The sequence below is a fragment of the Protopterus annectens genome, chromosome 12.part0 (genome assembly GCF_019279795.1).
Source record: "Protopterus annectens isolate FY-2018-M chromosome 12.part0, PAN1.0, whole genome shotgun sequence".
NCBI classification, from domain to species: Eukaryota; Metazoa; Chordata; order Ceratodontiformes; family Protopteridae; genus Protopterus; species Protopterus annectens.
This window is the reverse complement of record NC_056746.1, coordinates 811,410,508-811,437,351: the sequence shown is the minus strand read 5'-3', so window position 1 is coordinate 811,437,351 and position 26,844 is coordinate 811,410,508. Positions and strand designations below refer to the sequence as shown.

At 44.2% G+C, this 26,844-nt stretch overlaps 1 protein-coding gene across 1 annotated transcript in view; it reads right to left on the bottom strand.

Moving 5' to 3' along the window:
• The window catches only part of LOC122816814 (zinc finger protein 704-like), a 977,436-nt gene that overhangs the window by 388,669 nt on the left and 561,923 nt on the right, over positions 1–26,844 (bottom strand). The gene's annotated exons all lie outside the window — the stretch shown is intronic.

Sequence of the window (26,844 nt, the reverse complement as noted above, 5' to 3'; positions counted from 1 at the left end):
ACAAAGTCACACAGGCACATCCAAGCAAGTCTCCTTATGATAATGCCAGTATCTGAGGCTCTCAAAGTGCCCTCTGTCATGTTAGAAATTAGGTGCATTGGCACACTGAAAAGTGACTGGAGGGTGGCCAATTGCAAATCTAAACTTTTCTTACTGTCTGCAGAAATGGACCTGGAAAGAGATTTAGAGAGTTCCTTTGTCAAATCTCCCTGGAATCTTTTGATGTGTGCCAAGTAATACAGCACCCTCAAAGTAAGGTAGCCAAAGCATACACTTACTTCTCGAACCTGTCCAACAGTGAAGTCTCTGTTGGGTGGGTGAACAGAAGAGCTCTCTTCAGCAGGCTCTTTTAGTGGCGTCTGCCACTACCATGGAATCGATGGCTGGGTCAGTTCTCCAATGGTGACGGTCCTTGGGTGAGACTAGGTACTTACCCAGTTTGCAGGGAATCAGCTCAGCCACATCCATCTCCTTCCATGATAAGATCAACCATCTCTTCAGCAGAAGGGACCATCCAAGAAGTAGCTGGGCCAGACCAAAAGGCCTCAAACACCAACTCCTCCTGGGAAGGTGCTTTGGTGGGCCAAACACCTTTATGTCTCAAAAATTCAAGGATCTCTCTGAATGAGACATCCTCAGGGGGGATCTGGCGAACCCACCCCTCCATCAAAATCAATGTCTTTGGTGAAAGACACCTGACGGGAGTCAACTTGCCTCTTTTACATGTATGTTTCAGAAGAGCCTCTACAGTGGAATGTTCTGGCAATGACTTAGAAGAATGAGGGTCCTCAAAAAGGATGGTCTCAAGGCTCCATGGGTTCAGCTGCCCAAAAGAATGGCATTGGTAGGAAAAGAACCCAATGCTATTCTATAAGGAATGGATGGAGCAGACAGGACAAGTAGTCCGCTCATCCAATAGGGAGAGTGCTCTCTTGACAGCTTTGAACACCAAAGCCAAGGGAGAACCTGAAATTACGCCATACAGAGCTGATGTTGCTGCTCCAGGCATATTCTGGAGTTTAGCTCAATTAGGTTCCGAGGCTAACACAAGAGCTGGGCTGTCTAGCACTGAGACACCAAGAGGTAGGGAATGCTCCAAGTACTTCAGAGTCCACCCCATCCCCTAGTATCCAGCATTGATGCTTTGGCCCTAAGATCTTTCCAGATCAGTTACTCAGAACGGATCAGAGAAGGCACCGGCGGAGTGTCAGACAACCAGGTCTTCAGTTCCACTGTGGGCAAACTCTGGGTAACACTCAGATCTGTGGTCTCAGAGCATGAAAAATGGATTGGGGTAGGAACCACAATGATATGAGGGGAAGGACCTAAGCTCACGGATCCAGTGCTAGCCAGAAAGTACAGTTGTACAGTACAGTTACCATAAATGTAGATGTTCAAGTGTATTCACTGTTGCAGTCATCACACTTGGGTTATCTGCCTGCAAGTAGCCTTCAGTCGGCCTGAATGCTAGAGTGTTGTGATTTCTGTGTCGGATGCTGTTCCCTCTTCCATGACGTCAGGTCGTCATTGGTATAAACTATGCAGCCGACACCATTCCATCAGTTTTTCTTGCCCCAGATGTCAGGAGCCCCCAAAATAGGAAGCAATTACATGGTGTGGAACACCCCCAGTAAAAAGTAAATACCATTGTTATAAGATATGGCCAAACAAAAAGGATAGCTAGAAGGACAGAGAAATCAGGAGCTTGAGCATGCGTTTTGGTCGTTGGTTTTCTAGGCGTAGTGCGAACTCTGGACCTGAGAAACTCAGTAGTTTTTAGTCAGAAATGAAGTAGTCAGTTTAATATGAACATTGGAAGGTCGTAATACACCCTCAGAAGCCGGTGCCTGCACAGCGGTTCTGGACCCATCCAAGGTAGAGACATCCGCAGGTTCCATAGTCAAAGAAGAACCTTGTGGCATACCAGACTCCGAATGGGTCTCAGTAGAGGCCTGCGAATCTGTAGAAGCAGGTATCAGAGGCTGCAAAGGTGCCTCACTGAGTACCTGCAGACTGGCGACCAGTGTCGTCGACAGTTTTGGACCTATGCAGTCTGTCTCTGTCTTTATCTTTACATTTTTTCGGAAGATTGGTAGTCGGATGGCTTATCGAAGCCATTTCGGAATACGGAGAACGAGAGCAAAAGAATTTAGCAACAAAGATAGCCCGATGACAAATAGTTCAGGCGTTAAACAAGGCACAAAACCAACAGCGTGGAACATCGTGGTCTGGGCCTAAACAGGTGACGCTGTAAGAATGAAAATCTCTGTGAGGTATTTGCTTTCCACAGGCAAGACAATTGTTAACTTTTTCTGACATCGGTTAGAGCAAGAAAAAAGGATCCCCAACAGGGTACTTAGCTTTAGAAGACTTCAAGTTTGAAAAACGAAAATTTCAGATAGCAGCCAACCGGCACTTGCAAACTGCTTCTGCTTCGGGCTCCCGTGCGGCAAGAAAAGCTGATTTAATAGTATCGGCTGCATGTTTTATACCCCCCCAACGACCTGACGTCATGGAAGAGGCAAGAGCATCCAATGCAGAAATCCCAAGACTTTGGTATTCAGGCTGACTGAGGGCTACCTGCAGGCAGATAACCCAAGTGTGATGACTGCAACAGTGAAACACAAAGAATATCTGGGAGAAACCCCAACAGATTCTGGGTCCTGAGGAAACTTCCTCATCATCCGATCCATGTCGTCTTCAAACAGGCTTCTGATAGACCAGACTGACTTCAAAGAAGAGGTTGCAGATGGGGGTCTAGAGGATCAGTGAAACAGCCTCTCTTGTAAAAATGGAGAATGAAGCCTTGAGAGTGAAGGCGTATTGGATCTGACCCTGACTGGCTTTGAGAGCGGCATCGGATCCATGGGCATAGATATTTTTAGTACTGGAGCTATGGACCCAGTAGATGATGAAGAATGGCACAGAGCCTACTTCCTAGAATCCTTGGACTTCTCCCTGGGTCTGTCATTACTTTTTCACTTTAGGACTGTCAAAGGACTTCTTGACAGAGGGGGAAGCTCCAGCAGTAGGAGACTGAGCATTTGATGATTCTCCCGTAGGGGCAGGGAGGATTCCCTTAAGAACCAACTTACAATAATGGCCTTGGAACCAAAAGCAGTACAGATGGTGAACAGCAGTTCAAGTGGGCAGCATCAAGACAATATATACTTACGTGACCAAATTAGGATGGCTTTTCAGACATTGTGGAAGATAAATTGTAATAACTTCAACAAGGTTGAACTCTGTTAGCAATCAAAAAATTTAGAAGAAATCTTATGCACAAGAAAAACAAATTACTTAATATCAGAATAATTGATGGAAAGGAAAGAGCACCAAGGACAAAAGAGAAAAAATTATAGAGACAACTTTTTTTTTTGAAACGGGGGGGAAAGCATCAAATAAAAACAAGGAAAAGAAAACATTAAGTAATAGCAAGAAGTCACTGGGAAAAAAAAACTCACCAATACTAGCCCCAAGCCTGAGATCTACATCTGAATCAAAGGAGCAGCAAATAAGATCTGAGGTAATGTTAGGGGCAGAAGGGGACTATGGGTAAGGGGAGGAGCCTCAGCTATGGATCCAAAGTCTGAGGTTGGATACAAAGACCCATCTTTTGAGGAACGGACAGACAGACAACATCAGATCAATATGTTCAAACAAAAGGATACATTGCTGGACCAAATGTCATTGATCCCACTTTAGAGTCACAGCATCTGACTTGATGTCGTTGATCTGGGCATTTGCTTCAAGAGCAATGCTGAGCAGTCACTGATCACCATACAGTATTGAGCTTGTTCAGATGGCCAGGGCAATCACTGGATAGACCCAGGAGACCAAAAACATGTAGTGAGGGTGTCCTGGTAACTCCTACTGATGCTTCCAGGTTAAATGTTCAGAAAGCTGTTCTGTATACCTGTGGAGAGCAGGGATTTGGAATCCAAAATGTACAATCTTAAAACTTTTCAAAGTCCTCAATAGCTGAAGTATGGGAAAACAGCTGTGGCTAAAAGGTGCTTGGTGAATTTCATGGAGACAGCCTTAAGACATTAATGAAGGACACTACCAGTGAGGGAAGCTCTTCATTTAAAGGAGGAGGCCTTACATGAAACGCGAGTGTGTGAGGAGGGCTTTGAATTTAACTGATAGGGTCTGGGAAGTCAGGAAAGCACCAGCTGCATCAGCTACCAAAGCAAAGGCTGCAGTATGGCATGAGCTTGGTGAGGCCGTAGAGAATAACTTTCAGGATTCTTGTCGAACCATTCAGGAATTTATGATGGCAGTTGGGAAACTACCCAGACTGTTGTCAGCAGAGGTGGAGAAAGACTGAGCTCAACCAGGGACATTGCTGACATATAGGAAGTACACTGTGAGGAACTCCAAATTCAGAAGACACAACCTTATCTCAAGAAGTAGATCCAGAAATGGATGGAAATGGATCCATTTTGGTAGATATCAATGTGCTGATTAAACAGTTCTGTTTTGGCAAGGCTGCAGGAGTGGAAAAATTCAGCTGAAATGTTGAAGGAGCTGAACACGGTTGTGGTGTCATGGATAGCATGCCTTTCAATAATAACTATGGTAGGGACATCATGTCTGGGTTGGTAAACTTACTGGCCTCATTTTTAAAAAAGGGAGACTGGAAGGCAAATTCCAATTATAAAGGGATTATACTCCACAGCCTCTCTAGAAAGGCATACACCTGGGTGCTGACTGGAAAGGACACTGCATCTAAAACAGTCAAGTTTCTGACTCAGGGCAGGCAATGCAGTCCTCATCCTTGACCAACAGCACAGTGACTCTTTCCCCTTGCACAGATACTGAAGGCAGCATCGGTAATTTTCAATACTGTCCTACAGATGTTTTGTGGACTTGAAAAAGGCACATGACTAGGTATGTCATGCAGACAGTGTTACATCAGTACTGTGTCCCAGGGCAGCAGCTGTGTGGTTCAGGAGTAAGGAGTTCTGTCTAAATTCTCTGGATGCAGTCAAATATTTTCCTGTTAGGCACAGACTTCCATCAAGCATGTGTCTATTCTCTCTTGTTCCTGACTTTATATCAAGGTACAATCAACATCTGAAGAGTATCTAGTTTGTGGACATGGTTACTGCATCTTTGTTTTTAACATATGCTGTCCTGTTAATGTCCAAAATAAGAGGTCATGGTTTCTCTTGGAAAAGAGTGTACTGCACTCTGCTGGTGGGGGGAAAGTACATACATCAGATTGAGGAAATATTTTGGGGTCTTGTTGACTGACCACTGAGTAGTACTTTTAAACATAGCATCAGGTAACACTAAGACAGAAAATTATGAGATTTGGGTGGTCACCAAAATATGGCATAGTCCCTTGCAGTGTAAGTGGGCACACACACTGTGACAATGTAAGAAAATCAGGAAACCAAGATGATGTCAAAGCACAGTCAAGTCTCTGTATTGAGAGGACTCAGGTAAGGTGGCTTGGGCACCTTTATTCCTTTTGAGTGCCTCCCACAGGAAGTATACTAGGCAGAAAAGAAGCACAAGGAGTTGACAGCAGGGCAGGCTCAAGACACTGAGAGATTACAACTTTACATTTGCCTGGAAATTCCACAGAATGAACTGAAGACTTGCTGTTGGGTAGAGGGTCAACTCTCACAGCTTGCTATCACTGTGAGGTTTAGAAAATGGAAAGATAGATTTCTGGGAGCAATCCCAATATTTCCAACAGATTCCTGGATATTCTGATATCCAGCACCACCTGAATCTTTTTCACGCCCTTCTGAGGTTTCTTGATGCTAAATTTAAATTTGTATTAAAAAGAAAGCTCTACACAAGGAAGAGAGATTATTCCTTTACCCAATGGATCGCTTCCTGTCTTGGAAAAAAAACCCACATCCAATAGAGTCGCTTAAGTAAACAGGATCATAGGAGGTTACTAGGCTAATGGCCCTGGGGCCCTTAAACAAGAGTTTATCCCCAAAAATAATTTATTTATTTTATTTATTTTACATTTGTTTACCGGGCTAGTCCAACTGGATATATGTCCATTTTCAGTGGAGGCCCGGGGAGAAAAGCTCCACTACAAACTACTAAACAATGTCAAGATATACATAATCTACAAAAATACAGAGAAAAAACATATGTAATAACTTTTAAACACGTTGTATTAACTTTTGAGTAAAATCAAAAACCTTGGATGGAGAAGAGAAAGAAAGGATAAGAATATTAAATACTTCAAAAGAGTATGGAGAAGAGAAGAAAGAGAATGGGTGTTAAGGAGTTGGATAATGATGCAAAAAAGAGAGAGCTAACCTGGGTTATGACAAGAGCATAGCCAATGCATATTTAGGAAGGATTTTAGTTTAGTTTGAAATTGGGAGAGTGATGTTAGGATGTAAGTTCCTGTGGTAACTTGTTCCATATTTTGCCAACTGAGTTGGAAAATGTGGAGTCACCTGCTGAGTTTTTGGATCGGGATGTTTGGACCAGTATTTTGTTGGTGGAGCGTAGATGCCTCAGATTGTTATAGGGTGTTATGAGGGTGGAGAGTATTGGGGTGTTTTCAGGGTGATGTAGGGCATTATGGGCAATAGTGAGTTGATAGTATTGTATGAGGTGTGGTAGTTCCATCCAGCCAAGCTTTTGAGATTTAAACAATGATGAGTTCTATATGGAGAGGCAGTTGCAAATCTGGCAATATTATTATATGAAGAGGTAAGTTTGCTAAGATTATGTTTAGAGAGATTTGTGTATATGGAGGAAGCATATAAAAGGGTTGAGATTAAGTGAGTTCTGGCTATGGTAGTTTTGGCTTCAGGAGTAAGAAAAGATTTGATTCTATAGAGAGAGCCTAGTTTTCTGTTGGTCGATTTTATTGTAAGATTAATATGATTGTCAAATTTTAATTGATTGTCAATAGTGATACCCAAGAGTTTTGTTGTTTGGTCAGGAGAGATAATGGTTCCATTGTCAGATATTAGCGTAAAATGGATAGAGGTAGACAAATGGGTGGGTGAAAAAGCAAGAGTTTGGTTTTCTTGGGGTTAAGGAGAAGGCAATGATTAGAGAACCATTGTTCTATAGTTGAGAAGGTTTTTGTGTAAGAGAGTGAAGTTCTGACTGTGTAGAGGCTGCACAAATGATGGTAGTATCATCTGCATATTGAATACAAGTTGATTGTGGAGTAGCTAGATAAAGTTCATTAATGAAAATGGAAAATAAGAGTGGGCCTAAAATAGAGCCCTGAGGGACTCCTATAGTGGTGGGGAGGAGATCAGAGAGTTGGTTGTCCCATAGAACTGCTTGTTTGCGGTTGTCTAGGTAAGATGTGAACCAGCATAAGGCAAGATTATCTAGAGAAAAAGATTTTAAACGATGGAGAAGAAGCTGGTGATTTACCATGTCAAAGGCTTTGGACAGGTCTACGAAGAATGCTGAAGAAGGAGTATTATTGTTACGGTTTTGTTAATTGAGTCAATGAAGGATAGTAAGGCTGTACTAGTACTATGGTATGGTCGAAACCCATGTTGGCAATTAGCCAGGAGTTTGTGGTCTAGTAGGTGATTTAGTAACTGTTTGTGGACACACTTCTCCATTATTTTTCCAAGTGGAGATAGTAGTGCAATTGGGCGGTAGTTAGAATACTCAGTAGAGTCACCTCCTTTAAAAAGAGGGATAATATAAGAGATTTTCCAGACTGATGGAATTGTACTTTCTTTTATTGTCCTATTAATGAGTATAGAGATGGGGTATGCTAAGGCATTTGCACCTAGTTGGAGGTATTCAGCTGGTAATTGGTCAGCAGAGGGGGTTGTAGGTTTTAGTTTATAAAGTAAGGACAGTATTTGAGAGGTAGGAATGGGTTGAAGGTGAAATGGGGGGGGGGGATAGAGCTAGGTGTAAATAGTTTGGAGGTATCAGGATTTTGTTGATTAGCTAGGTTTAGTATGGCTGAAGTGAAGAAAGTGTTGAAGGCATTGGCTGTTTGTAAGGGGGAGTTGGGGTCAGAGCCAGAAGGGTTTGGTGTGGCAACTTTACCCGGTGATAATAGTTTATTGATAGAGGACCAAAATTTATGTGGTTGGTGGGGTGAAGATTGCTGAAGCTGGGTATAAAAATTCTTTTTATCTTGTATGATGGCTTTCTTTGTCATATTTCTCTGCTGTCTAAAAGTGACATTATCAGTTAGGCTTTTTGTAGTTCGCCATTTAGCCCAGACCTTGTTCCTATTTAAGATAAGTTTCTTAGTGTTATTTGAGAGCCATTGGGCTGTTTTAGATTTGAGCGCATTGGGGCATGGTGTTCCAGGATAGTGAGAAAAGTATTATTAAAGTGACTAACTGCTTCGTCTATTGGGAGAGATTTAAGAGGTGTCCAGTTTACTTGCATGAGTTCATTTTGAAACTGGTTGAGGTCAAAGTATTTCTTACTACGGAATGATCTGACTTGAATAGGGACAGTAGTGTTGTTTTTTGCCTAATAATATAAGTGAGGGAGTGATCACTGAGGTCATCTGGGAGAGTCCCTGTTGTATATTTTTGCTGAGGACTATTTGTTAAAATCCAGTCAAGTATACTTTCTTTGTTATTAAGTTTATTTATTCTAGTTGGGAGGTTGATTATTTGAGAGAAACCATGCAGGTTGATAAGGGTAGATGGATTAGTCTGTTTACATAAGTTCCAGTCAATGTTAAAATCGCCTAAGAGTATTGTCTCTTGAGGGTGATTTAGTGAGAGCCAGTGTAGAAGGTCTTCTAATATGGCTGGATTCTTTCCTGGGGGAAGATAGGTACAGGCAATATTTAATGTTTTTTGTTGGTTGAGTTGCAGTTTTGTAATAATTATTTCAATAGTAGTGTCAAGTGAGAGGTTATGATTTGTTCTACTAATCTGCAGTCCTGTTCTATAGAGAATAGCAACCCCACCACCTTTTTGTTTAAGCGGTCCTGTCTTAGGATGTTGTAGCCTGGAGGAATAATTTCATTGTCATTAATTGTAGGTTTAAGCCATGTTTCTGTTAGACAGAGAATATCAAATTGTTGAACTTCTAGTAGGGCATGAATTTGTGCTATTTTATTACAAATGCTTTGTATGTTTAGTTGGGCAATAGATAGTGTTTTGGGGGGTTTAGTAGATGGTGTACTATTTCTATTAAGTGGGTGGCAATTAGAGGAATTGGGGAGGGGTTTGGACCAGGGTTTGGGTGAATATCTCCATCTATTAATGAGCAAGATATTGTAGTGTTGAAGAGTTGAGGGGGTTTACAGTAGTAGTAAGGAAATTTTTTAAGGTGGTAGATAAGGTATTTTATGTGAGAAAGGCGGTGGTATTTAGGTTGAAGAAAGGAGGTTGTGTGGATGGTATTGAGATAGTTTTTAGATAAGGCTGATGGAGATGTTTGGGTATGTCTGTTTGGGATTATAAGAGTAAGAGGTAGGGGTAGTTCATAGAAGGTTAAAAGATAGGTAGAGGTTAGAGTAGTAAGGAGAGTTATTAAAAGGAGATGTTGAGTATAATTAGGCATGTTAAGAAGGCCTGTGCAGGGATGTTAGAAATTTAGTAAGGGAAAGGTTGGTCAGGGATTGGGAAAGGAAACAGCTATATAGAAGGGGGTGTAGATGAAGTGTATAATATGATTGATTGTGATAAATGAGGGGTGTGTCTTAGAGGGAAACAATTTGAAGATGGTAAAAGTGGGTTAGATGGGACTAGATAGTGATTGGTTGTGAAGTAAGAGGGTGGGTGGGTCTACTGTGTGATTGGTTGTGTAGTAAGAGGGGTGTGTCTTTGTGGGGGATAAATGTAGAGGTGCTAGGGGCGGGTGGGATTTGGGGGCAGGGAGGGGAGCGGAGTGAGCCCGGAGGGCGAACGGAGCGGGAAGACACAAGAAATTAATTTTGTGTGGTACAGACAAGAAACAATCAGTGAAGTGTGGAAGCAGCAGGTAGGTTTGAACTAGGTCTGTATGTATATGTAGTGTAACCTTATAAAAAGTAGCCTAAGTATAAGTGTAGAAAAGAATAAGTTAAGGTAAAGCTATGGTGATGTAAAAATATGGGTTAAAGGAGTTAAACAGTGGGGTGATGGGCAGGACCAGGATGGAAAAGAAAGTATAGAGGGTAGACATAAAAGGAAAAGAACGATTTGGGGGAGTTAGGAAAGAAGACAAGAGGGAGAAAACCAGATAGTAGTAAGTATGCCACCTAGTGGCCAGAGGGAGAATTACCAGAGTTATTCAGGTGGGAATGGGGTAAATGTGGTAGAAATCAAGCAGTAGGAGTACAGCTAAAAGAGAGAGAAGGTATATAAAATGGTGAGAGGAGACTGATGGAAGAGGGTCTAGGTTGGAAAGGTGATAGGGACCGGTGATATTGGCTGCTGGCAGTCCTGGGCAGGTAGCTGGAGTAGGGTACACTGGTTAAAGTTTGTATTTAAACCTTTATCAAAGACATACTTCCACAGTTTGTTGGAAGGCTAAACCAGGTTTTGAGAGTAGTTTTTCACTAGCCAGAGGTTCAGGTCTTCCTGGAGGGCTGAGGTGGAGGTGTAGTTTTGTGGGGTCCACTTAGTGATACTACAATATAAGGACAGGTGATGTCTGCTTCTTCTCATTTTGCTTTCTTAATGACTGCCCTCTTTGTTGACCAGCTTAAGAAAAGGGACATTAACAGGATGTGAATTGCAGACATGAGCAGTTGTGTCCTGTCTGTGGTTTTAGTATGTTGCATCTGGAATGGTTGTCAGTTACTTGGGCTTCTCAACAAGAGTCCCACTCATTGGACTAAGACTGCAAATAAAATGTATATCCACAGTCAGATCTGTATATCCACAAACAAGGCAATGGAGTCCTAAAGTTCAAAACGAATTGATAAACACTTTCAGTAAATACTTTCTATAATTCCACAATGAATCGATGAAACCATTCGGTTCAGAGCAAAAGAGACGTTTAATAGTGAGCGCTTTCACGGCTAAAAGAAGCCGCTTCTTCAGGCAAAAAACCTCAGTCAGTACCTGTCGCCCCTGTCAATGAGGGACACAGGTGAAACCCCTGGGATGAATTTGTGGTTTCCCATCCACCCATCAAGGTTGCGCTTGAAGACACTCAGTGAGGTGCTCTGTTTGACGTGTATGGGAAGTCTATTCCAGAGACAGGGCAGCCTCTGGGAGACAAACCTGTCTCTCCAGCAGGTTTTGTTAATGTCACATATTAGGTTCAGGTCTTTTGAGCGGGTAGTGCGTGAGGAGTTAGACTTATGGATATGGAGCATTTCTAGTACAGCAGGGTCCGAGATTGCCTTGTAGGCGAGACACAGATCACCCCTGAGCAATCTGCACGACACATTAGTACTATGCTATGACAGCTCTCACACTGTGTGTCCTGGGCAGGTATAAGCCTAGCATTGAGCAACACTCTACCTTCTCCAAGGATGATGCTGCAATATGGGCAAAAAATACCTGACTTCAACAACTGGCTTATTTTTTTGTGTCATACAAAGGTGGACCAATTATTTGTCAGCCTGGGAGGATATGATCATTGGACCACACTGGTTCGCCAGGGATTGCTTGCATCTGTCCCCTCATGGGTTTTGACTACTGGCAGAGACAACCTCAGTTTCCATACCAGTTTTATATCAAGCAAATAGAGAAGAGCTACAGCCATTCCCTTGCATATCGGAGGGCCTTGCACAGACAAACAATTACAAACCCATACGTCAGATCAGTCCCATATGCAAAACCATCATGGAACTAAATAGGGACATAGAGAACCTCCAAAACAATGGACCTGTCTCAGTTTGAATTTGGCAAGGGCAGGTCATGCTTATTGAACCCAGTGGACTTTTTTGAAAGGATCAACAAAGCAATGGATGAAGGTAAAATGGTACACAATGCATACCTCAACCTGGCCAAGGCTTTTGGCACAAGCCACCACTTAGGAATAGTACAAAAGCTAAATTCACTGGGAATAAACTCCTTATATCACCTGTTGGATTGCCAGATGGCTCACAGACAGGATATAGGAGATCAAAACTGGTGAAGCTACCAACACAGAGAGTGCAGTCCCACAGGGTTTGGTGCTGGGACCTTTCCTGTTTGGCATCTACTTCTCTGAAGTATAAAAGGGCCCTGGCTGACTATGTTTGCAGATGACTGCAAGCTGGGTGCAGTCATCAAATCCTAAATAATTTAGCCATCCATAGGAAGGTTTGTCTTAAGCAAATAACTGGTGTGAAAATCATGGATTAAAATTAAATGCCAAAAAGTGCAATACTGTATCCTTTGGGAAGTTGTTAACTGGTGAACCATAACACTGATAATACACCCCTAAGATCCAGTTGTTTGGGATTTGGGGACTTAACTTTTGACCGACATGTGTCCACTGTTGTTAGAAAGTCCTTCTATACTGGGCAGCTTATAAACAAAGGGATTGTATTTAGAGCTAGATGTGTCACTGCCCCCCCTTCAGACAACCCTTATTAGGCCAAATACGAAGTATGATATTCTCTCTGGCATGTATCTGTCCAGACACATGCACCAACTGGAATACCCACCAAGAAAAGGTCTAAAAAATATGTCTTACATGGACTGACTCAAAGCCCTATCACTATATTCGTTACTCTACAGACTACTAAGAGGTGACCTGTGCCTGGCATATACAAGGCATTCTTCGACATCACTGACGGATTTACTATACATCATCAAATCAAATGGCATGGGAAATACTTAGTCCAAGGGTCTACCCTTTTCTGCCGCATCAACAGAATGATTTGGAGAGACGTACATATCTCACAGAGGACAACACTACTATGGAACAGACTCCCCATCCATTTAAAAAAAATAAGTTATGTTCTTACCATAAAGTTCCATCTGTGTTGTCGATCTTCATTCATTCTTGACTGTTGGGTTTTGGTTCCATCCCCAGAACTGACTCGGCTGTTGTATCAAGCTTGCGCCAGCCAGAAACTCTCGAGCTAAGATTACCCATATTGCCTCTCTTCCTTTCCCTTCATATCGAGTTTTGCCCATAGAAATAAAATGTGGAAGCTTTGTCTGAGCAACTGCCCTACTATAAAAACCAGGACTTGTTCAGAAACTACAGGAGTCTTTGGAGGGGGTTGGAGGGTGGGATGGCAAGAATGAATGAAGATCGACAACACAGATGGAACATTATGGTAAGAACATAACTTTTTTATCTGATGTTGTCAATCTTCATTCATTCTTGACTGTTGGGACAGAGTCCCTGGCTACTTTACTTCTTGGGTGGCTCTACAGAAGGATATTCCTGAGCACCACAGAGCCAAAGGATGCTCTTCCCCTGGAGAACATATCCAATTTGTAATCAGTGAAAAAGGTATGAGACGTAGCCCAAGTGGCTGCTGCGCAAATTTCATCCATAGAGGCTCTAGAATGAAAGGCCACTGAAGTGGAAACTGACCTGGTAGAATGAGCTTTGACTTTGGTTGACAGATTTAGCTTACTTTGATCATAAACATAGAGATGCAATTTCTCAACCATTTCGGTAATGTAACTTTGGAAACTGGATTGCTCAGTCGAGTACCTGAAAAAGACAGGAACAACTGGTCCGATTTCCTAAACGATTTTGTTCTATCCAAATAAAAAAGTATTGTCTGTGTACATCCAACAAATGTAAACAATATTCTCTCTTATTTGAGAATTTTGGGAAGAAGACTAGCAGGTCTATGGATTGATTAATATTTGAGTCTGATACAACCTTGGACAGAAAAGAGGGGTTAGTTCCAAGTGATACTCTCTCTTTGTGAAAAATGATATATGGATGTTTTACACACAAAGCCTGCAATTCTTATATTCTCCTGGCTGACGTGATGGCTACCAGGAATAGGGTTTGCCAAGATAAAAATTTTACATCACAGGTGGCTGCTGGCTCAAAGGGCTGACAGGTCAAACTCTGCAAAGACCAACGTTAAATTCCATGGTTCAATGGGTTCTTTAAAAGGTGGTTTCAAAAGGCATAATACCTTTTAGGAAGGTTTTACAAAGGTGATGAGACATTAAGGATAGGTCCTCGAAGGCATTGTGGAAATTTGAAATAGCAGCTAAATGAACTCTAATGGCAGAAGCTGAGTCTTCTGATTGGAATACAGTTGATAAATATTCTAATACCTTACTAATCGATGCTGAAAAAGGGTCAGTTCCTTCTTGAGACCAAAGTGCAAATCTGCTCCATTTACTAAGATATAGTTTCCTGGTGGATGGTTTATGAAAAGCCAGAAGTATCGTTTGTACTGGGAAAGATAGATTACTCTGCCTGGTAATTACTGGAAGTGGAGCAACCAAGCCATCAGCTTAAGACTTTGTAGGCTGGGATGGACCAGTCCCTGCAGATGAGGTAACAGGTCTGGAGTTGGGTCCAGAGTCCACGGACAGTGAACGAGGTGAGGCCAGAGAAAGGGGAACCAGACTTGGCAGGGCAAATACGGAGCAATGAGGATCACTTTGCTTCTTAGCCATTGGGCTTTCTTCAAAAACTGGGGAATTGGGGGGAAAGGAGGAAAAGCATAAAGCAGTCCCGGGGGCCAATTGTGTAGGCGATTATCTCTCGGAGACTCCCCCCGAGGGGGGGGGGTCAGGGCAAAGTAGCTGCTGCATTTGTGGTTTATGGGAGATGCAAACAGGTCGCAGCAAGGCTGACCCTATTGATGAAATATCTTTGTTGCATATTGGGATTGAGAGAACACTTGTGAGGCAGGAGGATGCATCTGGTCAGTTTGTCCACAATCACTCTAGAAGTCCCTGGAATAAGGCGGGTTGGAGGCGATCGCCACTGCCGCACTCTTAGGGCTTCCCAACAAAGGGTAGGATCTGGTTCCTCCCAGTTTGTTGATGTACCAGACTATCGACATGTTGTCTGACTGGATAGCAATTGTCTCTGAAGGAAGGGCAGACTAAAATGCTTGCAATGCTAACAGCACCACCTTTAGCTTTAGGATAGAGAGATGCAAATTGGCCTCTAAGGGAGACCAAGTGCCTTGGACAGTCTTTCCCTAAAAATGCTTCCCCCAACCCCATTAGGGATGCATCCATTGTCACTACGGCATTGGGCTGAGAGGGTGAAAAGGGGATAACTCCATAATTCATCTTCTGACTTCCACCAATTTAGATCCTGCTTGCATCGGTTGGCTATGCAGATTAGATAGGACATTGGATGTGTTAACAGAGACCACTGTGATGCCAGCAGCTATTGAAGCAGCCTCATGTGGTACCTCACCAAAGGAACTAGGGTGATTGTTGCTGACAGGGATCCCAGGAGTTGTAAGATTAAATGAGCCAGAATTGTGTCTTGTGAGAGTATCACTTGGAGCTGTAACCTTAACCTTTGCAGTCTATGAAGAGTCAGAGCAGCCACACAGGATTTTGTGTTGAATGTTGTTCCGATGAACTCTATGTCTTGTGTGGGTGATAGCTTTGACTTTTCCCTGTTTATTGATATGCCTAGGAACTCTGCCAGCTCTAAAACGTAGTCCAAGGTGTGAAGCAATATATGCCTCGTGGGGATGGTGAGAAGCCAGTCATCCAAATATGGAAACACGTACAATCCTTGCAGCCTCAAGTGAGCTGCTACCACTGCCATGCATTTGGTGAACACCCTGGGGGCTGTGGTGAGACCAAAGGGCAGTGCTCGAAACTGGTAATGACTGGCTCCCAGACAGAAGTAGTGGTATCTTCTGGAGCACTTGTCCATTTTTACGTGGTAATATGCATCCTGAAGATCTATAGAGCACATCCAAAGGCCTTTCCCCAGAAATGGAAGGATAGACTGTATTGTGACCATCTGGAATTTTGTCTGTTGAACAAACTTGTTCAAGACACTGAGATCTAGAACTGGCCTCCAGTCCCCTGTCTTTTTTGGCACCAAAAAGAATCTTGAGTAAAATCCAGATCCCGTTTGATTTGGTGGGACCTTTTGGATGACTTTTTTTGAAGCAGCTTTTGAATTTCTTGTGCTGCTGTATCCTTCTGACTGGGTGGAATGTTGGGGCTTCACCTTTGTGGTCTTATAGGTTCATAGGTAAGTACTAGGCTATCTGCCTGAGGGCATCTGTAAGCCTAGCCAGAATGTTTTGGTTTTCGCCGCCCCATTAGATTAGTTCCCTCTTCCTCTGTCCAGCAGAGCCATTAGTTCCCTGTGCCTCTGTCCAGCAGAGCCATTAGTTCCCTGTGCCTCTGTCCAGCAGATCATCTTGGATGAAGATCAAGGGGGATATGCCAGCCTCTGATAATTATCATCTGCACCCAGGAATCTGATGTTATTGAGTGCCAGGCTAAGTGGTGCAGAGAAAATCTTCCTCCAACTACCTCCAGAGATAAGCAATCGGGCCGCTACTCTGGAGCACTGGTAGGGTTGTCCAGAGAAAGAAGCTCTGGAATTCTGAATGTCCTTCAAGAATGCAACTGCAGTCATAACATATGGGTTGTCCTGCCTCAGGCAGCCCTCGGTCGGCAGGATTCCAAAGTCTGGGTCCGGCGTCGGCTGGTGTCGCCTCCTCTCCGACGTCAGAACGGCTGGAGTATAAAGGCATCGGCCGACGCCATCTTCTTCAGTCTTTCTTGCCGCGCGGTGCCCGAAGCAGAAGCAGTTCGCAAGTGCCGGTCGGTCAGCTCCTGTGTTTTCAGTACCGAAGTCATCTAAAAGCTAAGTACCCCGTTGGGGAACATTTTTCTTGCCTCAGCCGATGTCAGAACAAATTGAGAAAGTTAATAATTGTTTGTCTTGTGGTAAACAAATACCTCATAAGGACTTCCATTCCTATTGCCTTCCTTGCCTGGGCCCAGACCACGACGTCTCGGCCTGTGCTTGCTTTAATAAGCGCGCACTCAGGCGCTGGGCAGAATTTGCCGAAGACTTTTTTGGCGATTCTTTCGCTTATATCATGCCGTCGGATCAACCGACAACTCAATCTTCCAAAAAACGTAAGGACCGGGACCGACATCCTCGGCCCGCTTCCTCCACTGATACTCCTCCTAAACCCTCCGCAAGTGCTTCGGTCCCTTCGGAAGCGGTAATTCAACTGCTCCAGGCCGACGACACAGCGTTAACTCGTCCTTTGGTCTCGGAGTCTACACCGGTGCCGGTTGTTGACTTTCCTCCAGAAACCAAGGTTCTGGATCTACCCGACACCATTCCGGTGGACAAGGTTACTCCTGCACGTGGGGCAGCTAGGCCTCCTGTATCCATGTCCATCAAGGCCTTTGCACGTGCTAAGGTCACCAGCCAGGCCAAGGCCCATCCTAAACCTACTGCCCAGGCCCCTTCTTCTGATAAACAGATCATGTCTCTTGCTGCAGATCTTATTTCTCTTATTAGGGGGTCTCAGCCTCATCCAGACAGAGGTTCTCAGCCGCCTGCAGAGAAAAGGCCCAGAACTGAACAGGCCGACAACCTCTCTTCAGATGAAGCCTCTGGGGATTCTGAGCATTCAGATACCCAAGAAGAATCCTTCCAGGCCTATGAGGACTCTGATGCTGAGGAATCAATTCCCTCTGCCTCTCCTCCAGAGGATTTTTCGTTCGGTGAAGTCCTACATTCCATGAGGGAGCATTTTAAATGGCAGGGTCAGGAATTCTCTGATTCCAGGAAAAGGCTACGCACCTTCCTCAAGCTTCTCCAGCACAGACCTTTAGCTATCCCTCCAGTTATGGATGTCCTGGACGATGTTTTCTCCGACTCCAGTGCCAACCCTGATTCTCTCCCTCCTGCTCCTGTCAAGCCAGACAGATATTATAGGGTCCCTGACACCCACAAGCATCTCTTTAAGGCCCATTCTGTGGATCTAGAAACTATTTCACAGGGCCCCAAGGGAGTGACTACTTCCACAGCCAAGAATCCACTGCCAGCGGATAGGGAAGCTAGGTCCCTGGAGAGATGGGGTAAAAAAGTTTATACCTCTACCACCCTGGCCATGAGGTCGCTTAACTGCCTTTTTCATATGTTTCAGTACCAGGATTTTTTACTGGATGACTTACAGAAAAAGCTAGCCTCCCCTGAGCCTACTGATTTAAAGGCATTGCAGGATCCAGTACATAATACTCAGCAGGTTAACAATCATTTTCTTCAGTGTGGTTATGATGCATTGGAGGCTTCATGTAGGGCAGCTATGACTGGGGCTGTTATACGTACACATGCTTGGTTAAAAGAACAGCCACTGCCAGACCATGTCAAAGTAAAGTTACTTGATGCACCTCTGGAAAAACAGAAGCTTTTTGGTGCTAATGCACAAGATGTGTTGAAGTCTATTGAGGAAAAAGCTAAATCAGTACAGACAGTCAAAGATTTCCTCCAGGTTCAGCCACCCAGATTCAGCAGGAATTGGCCTTCTAAGAATTGGTCCTTTCCAGACACTGACAAGTTTCAAAGGGGAAAAAACAGGCGTGCCCGAGGTAGAGGGCAATACCGAGGCTCCTACAGGGGCCGCCAATGGCAACCACCAAATCAAAGAAGTGGCACAGGCAGTCCAGCTGCACCACAAGGACAACCACAATGACTTGACTTTCATACCGCCTACAAAGGCTCAAACAGAAGCACCTTTGGGCGGAAAATTATCCTTATTCTCAAAAAACTGGCATATCTTAACCAAGGACAATTGGATTCTGGATTTAATAGACAAAGGTTACAGATTCCACTTCCATACTTTACCAATAAGACAAGGCATGCCAAACCTGCCACTTCATCAAAGGGCAGAGGCACTCATTCAAGTTTCAAAACTGTTAAACGTAAATGCAATAGAAAAGGTACCTCTACGGGAACAAGGCCAGGGATTTTACTCAAGACTGTTCCTTGTTCCAAGAAAGGAAAACAAATGGAGACCTATACTGGACTTGTCTACTCTAAATACTTATCTCATTGTGCCAAAGTTCAAAATGCTGATGTTGCAGCAACTCCTTCCCATGCTGGGCAAGGGGTCTTGGCTGGTCACTCTGGACCTCAAGGAGGCATACCTGCATGTCCCAATCAGACAAAGCTGCAGAAGATACCTCAGATTTCTTGCAGGGACAGAGCATTATCAATTCTCAGCATTGCCGTTTGGCTTATCTACTGCACCCAGAGTGTTCACGAAATGTCTGGCATCAGTAGTGGCACACTGCAGACTCCAGGGGATTCAAATATACCACTACCTGGACGACTGCCTCATACAAGCAGACAACAAGCAAACCTTGATAGCAAACTTGGACTATGTCATTCAATTACTACAGGCCTTGGGATACACAGTCATCATTCAGAAATCAAGACTACTGCCATCCCAACAGATTACTTTCCTAGGAGCCAAACTGGACATAATAACACAGATGGCTTATCTCACAGAGGAAAAACAACAGCAGTTACCAGATTACTTCAAAGGCCTAGCAAAGCTCTCCCAGCTGACTGCAAGGAAAATCCTGAAGGCCCTGGGATTCATGGCATCTTGCATTCTTCTGATACCTTTGGCAAGACTTCATATGAGAAAGCTGCAATGGTACTTAAAAAGCTTATGGTCCCAACACAGCCAAAGCCTAGAGGACGTAATACCACTCATTCCATGTCTGCAAAGAGAATTTTTGTGGTGGGCTCAAGCAAGTCAGTTAAACAAAGGCATGTCTTTCAACAAACCTCAAGCAGATCAAATGATTACAACAGACGCCTCAGACCATGGATGGGGGGGCACATGGAGGGCAGATGCATTCGAGGTCAATGGACACCAAGGGAAAGGCATCTCCACATAAACCAAAAAGAGATGTTGGCAGCGATACATGCAATCGAGACTTTCGAAAAATCACTTCAACCAGGACATTTGCTAATAAGGACAGACAACACCACGGTTATGTGGTATATAAACAAGCAAGGAGGCACTCATTCTTATCCCCTCTGCAGACTAACAATGATCCTCTGGGAAAAATCCCTAAGTCTGAAGATACATTTGCAATCCCAGTTTGTGCCAGGCAAGGACAATGTACTGGCGGACAAGCTGAGCAGAAATTTCTTGGATCCACACGAATGGATGCTGCTTCCTCACATTTTCTCACAAATTACAAGGACATGGGGAAGACTGGACATAGATCTCTTTGCTTCTCACATGAACCATCACCTGGAAAAGTTCTGTACAAGGACCCACCATCCTCTAGCCTGGAAAATGGATGCTCTCTCCTTCAGCTGGAAGTCCCTAACAATTTATGCATTCCCTCCTCTACCACTGCTGACCAAGGTGATACTGAAGATCAAAGCAGAACAATCAACAGGCATTTTGATTGCTCCAGACTGGCCAAGGCAGCACTGGTACCCATTGCTGTTGAGCATATCTCGGACCAAACCGTGGCCTCTGCCCCTATGGCCTCTGCTTCTAACACAGCACCATTACAGGACGGTTCATCAAAACCTAAAAACTTTGCATCTGACAGCCTGGAGGTTACCATAACTCCTTCCGATATCTCTCTTTCCAAAAAGGTTCAAGAGATCTTACTGGAAGCACGCAGACCTTCCACCAGAAAAACCTATTCAGCCAAGTGGAAGAGATTCATCATCTGGAATGCTAGCAAGGGTCAGGATACAACAGTATTGAGTATACCTCAGATATTGGAATACTTGGCAGAATTGTTTCATACTGGCCTCTCATATTCTTCCATAAAGATTCATGCCTCAGCAATCTCAGCAAAATACAATTGTGATCCACCGGTGTTTTCACATCCTTTACTAAGACAGTTCCTAAGGGGGATAAAGAATATCAAACCTCCCAGGAAACCGCCAGTACCTGCATGGGACCTCAACTTCGTTTTGGAAAAATTAACTCTTCCTCCCTTTGAACCAGCAGCAACTTCAGAAATGCAATTTCTTTCATGGAAAACGGTTTTCCTATTGGCAATCACATCAGCAAGAAGAGTCTCGGAGATACAGGCACTTATGGCAGTACCTCCTTTTCTCATTTTTCATCAGGACAGAGTCTCTCTAAGAACCAATCCTTCATTCATGCCAAAAGTAATTTCAAGGGTGTCTCTAAATCAAGCCATTCACCTGCCTACCTTCTTTCCCAATCCTCAAAACAGGGGGAAGCACTGCTGCATACTTTGGACATACACAGGCAACTACGCTACTACCTGGACAGAACTAAGGCCACCAGAAAGTCTGACCAACTGTTTGTAGCCTATGCTGCTGGAAAACAAGGAAAAGCAATCTCCAAACAAACAATCTCCAAATGGATTGGACACTGCATCAGATTCTGCTATTCCTTCCATGGGAAAGGTGTGCCAGCCAATATTAGGCCACACTCCACCAAAGCTATAGCCACATCTACAGCTTTCCTCAGAGGAGTGGCTACAAAGGACATTCTAGAGGCTGCTACATGGAGCTCCGTGCATACATTTACCAAGCACTACAACCTGCCTTTATATTCCAGATCCCGAGCAGGCTTTGCTTCGGCAGTCCTGCAAGGAATTTTAGCTACACCATCACTTTCTTAGTTCCAACCGCCCCCAGCTTGGTTATGGTATTCAACCCATATGTTATGACTGCAGTTGCATTCTTGAAGGACATAGTACAGTTTTGTACCTACCATAAATGTAGATGTCCGATAGATATGCAACTGCAGTCGATTCTCCCACCCTCCTACCCCTCTACATCTTTCTTTATGGGTCCACTACCCCTACTCCTATTAGCTGGGGGTATCTCTATGGTGTATCTGTTTATTACTGTTGTGCATGTCTGGAATTCTTTATCCATACACCAAATTTAGCCTTCCTAGGAGGGCACCTGGCATCTGGGGCAAGAAACACTGAAGAAGATGGCGTCGGCCGATGCCTTTATACTCCAGCCATTCTGACGTCGGAGAGGAGGCGACACCAGCCGACGCCGGACCCAGACTTTGGAATCCGGCCGACCGAGAGCTGCCTGAGCAGGACAACCCATATGTTATGACTGCAGTTGCATATCTATCGGACATCTACATTTATGGTAGGTACAAAACTGTACTTTATGCAGGCCCCCTCTGCTATGGAAGGGGTGTCTTCCTGATGAGTTCCCCCCTCTGCCCCGGGGGGGAAACTTGCCACATGTGTCCCGAATAGGCCCTTGGGACTTTCTGAACCACATCTTTCCACTCCTCTGATTCCTGGAATAAGGTTGTTGAGGAGTAGAAAAATGCACACCCACAGCTGAAAGGGTCCTTCCGTCTTTCTCACACCTGGCTAATGTGTCTCTGACTTTTGGGCCAAACAACGAAGTAGCATCAACTGGAGCATTGACAAAGTAAGACTTGAAAGGGTCCGTGAAGTCACATAAGAACATCCAGGCGTGACGCCTAATGGCAACACCTGTATCTGCTGCCCTGGCTGTCCTTTCAGCTGTGTGTGCAATAAGCCACATGGACGAGTTCAATATCGATTCTAAGGTCGCAAGCTGGGAGGAAACCTTACCGTGTATCTCGTCAGACACTACCCCTGCCAAGCCTCCTGAGAGCTCAGTGATCAGGTCCCTTTAAAGACAGGTGAAATGTGCCAAGAAATTCAATGACCGTATTGCAAAGGTTGTTGAAGCAGAGACCCGCTTCCCAAACCTGTCCATCGTCCGAGACTCTCGGTTTGGAGGATGGACAGCGGGAATCTCCTCTGCGAGTTCCTTCTTTGTGGCAACCACCACCACCATAGCATCTACTGCTAAAAGCTTTTAGACCAGTGGGGTTGATCTTCCGGTAGAGAGAGAATTTTGTCCGGTCTTCGGGGAATTGGCTCTGTAGTGTCAGGGGCCTTCCAAACACACTGCACAATGAGTTTAACCAATTCATCAGTAGGTGGGTTGACCCAAGAAGTAGAGGGTCAGGCACAAAAAGCCTGCAAGACAACAGATTCCTCAGACAAAGGGTTGGTGGGCTTCCAATCACCCCTCTGTTCTCCGAAGGAGACATCTTCAGGACGTGACCTTGGGGACCCTACCCCTTCATCATAGTCTGTATCCTCGGTGAGAGATTCTTCTGGAGAATCTACATGCTTCCTCTTGCACAGTCTCTTATGGGGTGGCCTGAGGAGTACTCCAAAGACAGGGTACCCTGCAGCACGGTATTTTGCTGTTCTTGTGACAGCTGCGAGCCAGAGGCTACATAGATGCAACACTCCAACGTGGATGGTGCCAACTGTGAGCCTGCTGAGGTGAGAGCTCTCTCCATAATCTGAAAGGCAGGCCCGCCTGAAGAGGGACAGGAGCCCATAACCGAGAAAGACAACCTCGGAACCGAGGTCACACCCCACTCTGACGAGTCCACCTCCAGAGAAGGAGCCCTAAGAAGACCTGGAACTGTCAAAGCTCCCAGAACAGTAGACAGCGCCATGGGAAAAATCGGCACTGAACTAGGGTTTCCAGTGCTGACAGCCAAGTCACGGTCTCGTAGGTGGGTTGCTCTGACTGAGCCGAGGTCCACAGAGTGGGTTCCAGAACCAAGGTGAGGTCCACCATCAGTACCGAAGAGTTGGCACTGGGAGCGCATCGAAGTCGAGGGCTCCAAGACATGTAGAGAGGTTGAAAGAGGAAGATAAATTGTAGTCCTTGGAGAGTAGGCCTCTGCTCTGGATGGGAGGGAGATCCTAGACTGGGCTAGAAGACCTCTGGCCACCAAGAGGTAATCCACTAGCCTAAGTACATCAAGCTCCAAAAGGCTCCTGGTGGAACAAAAAGACATCCCCTAAGGGTGATTCTGGATGTTCAATAAATGGTCTCAATTGTTGACCAAAAATGGGGTCAACAGATGGGGAGTATTTAGTCCTGGGAAAGGATTCGACCTTCAGCACCACGATCGGCTGACCAGTTGTTTGTGCTGGAGGGGAAGTGACCGGTATTATTGGGGAAACTATAGCTGGTACCAAGAGGGTCATAGGTACCATTGAAGGGGTCGGTATAGAGGTAATTTTTGTAGGCTCCGTAACAGTTGTCGGCACCGTGTGGGAAGATGTAGGCTTCGATGCTGAAATGGTTGTCTGTGTCAGTTTTGAATGTTTAGGCTTCATTTCCAAGGAAGGAACCTGGCCTTTTGAGGATTTAGAGTCAAGAGATTTAGGAGGTGCTGGAACAGAGTGGCCTCCTCTTTTGATAATTTCTTGGGAGACTATGATGTCTCTGCCTCAGACAAAGCCTCACTAAAAGGGCATTTTACCAGCTCTTTGAGGGTCAATTTGTGCTGCTCTGCAAGGGTCCAGGCACTGAAACCCATGCAGAGTTCACATAGCTGTTGGACTTCCAAATGTGGCCCCCCCAAACAATATACGTAAGAAAGGTGCCCATCCTAGTTGGGCATCTTTCTGCCACATTCCTTACATTGCTTAAAACCGGTTGTACCCTTATGTTTTTCTGCCATGTCCAATCAGAAGTAAACGTACATGCAAATAGCTTTGGGACACACACACACACGGGTGGTTCCCACATGCTTTATCCATGCATAGGTCTCCTCAAATTATCTTTGGTATAATGCCAGTTATTCTCCCCATGGGTGACATACAATTATTGACCATGGGATGGGTAAGGCCAATCTATCACCTAACAGGACAGTTTAATTCAAACACCAAAAGGGAAATTGGCTAAGCTTAAAATGGCCTGCAAGGGGAAGAGGTCTAGCACTTACCTATGCACTGGACAAGTAAATGAAAAACATACTATCTGCAACTCTCCTTTCTATAGGAAGATGGGTTGCTATTTAAACTTTGGACAAGTAAATGAAAAACATACTATCTGCAACTCCCTTTTCTATAGGAAGATGGGTTGCTATCTAAACTTTAGAGGACATCTTCCTCATATGGAAAGATTCCCTGGAACATCTAGTTCTTCAAATACATTGACAAATGCACCACAGTCTGGGCAAAGAAGAATTTTTGGAACTCGACATCTTCAAGAAACCAAGCTCATGTGAGTTCTCCAATGACCTATACAGCAAACAAGCTCTGGTTAACCTCCACTAAATGCTACTAGTATGCATGCCTACAGAACCAAGAAAATATGATCAAATCACAAGAGATGTAAATGGCCCAAGTTTCAGATGAAATGGACTTGTGCCTCAAGAACATGAAGCACTTACACAGACACTTCACTGAACATGGTTACCAAGAAAGACTTCAAAGCATCCTCCAACCCATCACATTACTAAAACAGAGCAGCTTCAGCACTGTTCTCTCATCACACACAGACTGCTGCAAGACCAACACACAGAATGAGACTACCATACTCACAGGACTCTGAATTAAAAGACATTGCTAAAAGAAAGTGCAGCATACTCAGAGATAATATATCTATTTGTAAAATGTTTGAGTCATATCCCACTTTCATATACAGTCAAAGCAGGACTAAAAATGTCTTCACAGATGGTGTCCACTGTAATTGCCAGGTACATTTCCATGTAGATTTCCCTCCATGCAAGTTTTGTTGTTTCAGGAGTCAGAACAGCTACCATGCCTGCCCCAACACCAAAAGAAAATGTTACAGCAAAACCAGAAATTACTATGGCACAGGATACATGGTCTCCTTTGCTAAATGCTACAGATTCCAAGTGTCCTGTGTGAGAAATCAATGCCCTTAAGAAATGATAACAAGACACATCTCTAACATCAGAATTAGAGGCATTGAAAGCAAATTGCTCAGCATGGTGCCAACTGTAGAAGGCATTCAAAGTTAACCTTCCACATAACTGATGCATCTAAAAAGACCCCTTAAAGGTAACAGTGAAGCTAAACTTGAAAAAAAGAGAACTTGAATGGATTGTATGCCTTTTATGCTCAGACAAGGACTTCTACTAACTTAGAAATGCACTTAGTATGACCTACACTTTTTGTTTCTTTCAACATATACTTAACATTCTCAATTTCTCTGTCGCTTTGTAAATGCATCCTCCCCAACAATGCTTTATCTAAAGAAGCCAATCTGGCAAAAGCACTGCATTGTACTTCTACTGTTTTACTAGTGTATTTTCATCCAGGTCAAAAGTTCACATTTTTACTCATTCTTTTAAAATGTGTTTGACGTACCTTTGTAATTTCACATATGATTTGTGTTTTCTATTCAGCTGCATAAAAGCTTGCTGTTCCCTTTATTAGTGTCTGTGGTACAGCAGATAGCACTTTTGCCTTTAGGGTTCTATTCCCACTCCAGGTGGTTGGATTTCTGACAATGCAGTACAGCATTGGGGGGTGATGAACTCTTATGTGTGTCATCCTTTGGATGAGATGTTAAACAGAGGTCCTATTTGCTTGGGATGGTGGAAGCTAAGGTGGATGTAAAAGATACCATGACACCATGACACAGATTGAAAATAGTGGGGTAGTTCCCTGATGCCCTGGCCAAATTTCCCCTTTTAGTATAAATATCGTCTGGGGTTTCCCTTGAAAACAGGCCACTAACTTAGTAGAACTAACCCGGTCAACAAAGGATGGATCAAGAGAAAGGAAGACAAGACAGATATTCATAATTCCTGCACATTATTTTACCTTAAATAGAAAATGGTGGTTGTTGTGTCTTTCGGCTTTTCCCGGTTAGGGGTCACCACAGCAGAACAGCGGTCTGCTAATGATTGGCAGTAGATTTTTACGTGCCAAGTTGCCAGCCCTGACGCACAACCTTGAACGAAGGCACGCCCATTCAAGCATGTCTCCACGCCAAACACGCTCTAGCTGAGAATTGAACCGGACAGCGTCTTACTGTGAGGTGACAACGCTACCGCAGCACCACCACCGCAGTATGCCACCAATATGTACAAATGCTGGGATTCCATCAACCAAGCCACAATTGAACATTCAAGTACTCACCCACAAATCAGGTCTAACTTTTTTTTGTTTCAACCAGTCCTAACTAAACCAGATGTACCTGCAGCCACCAATCAACACCATACTTCAG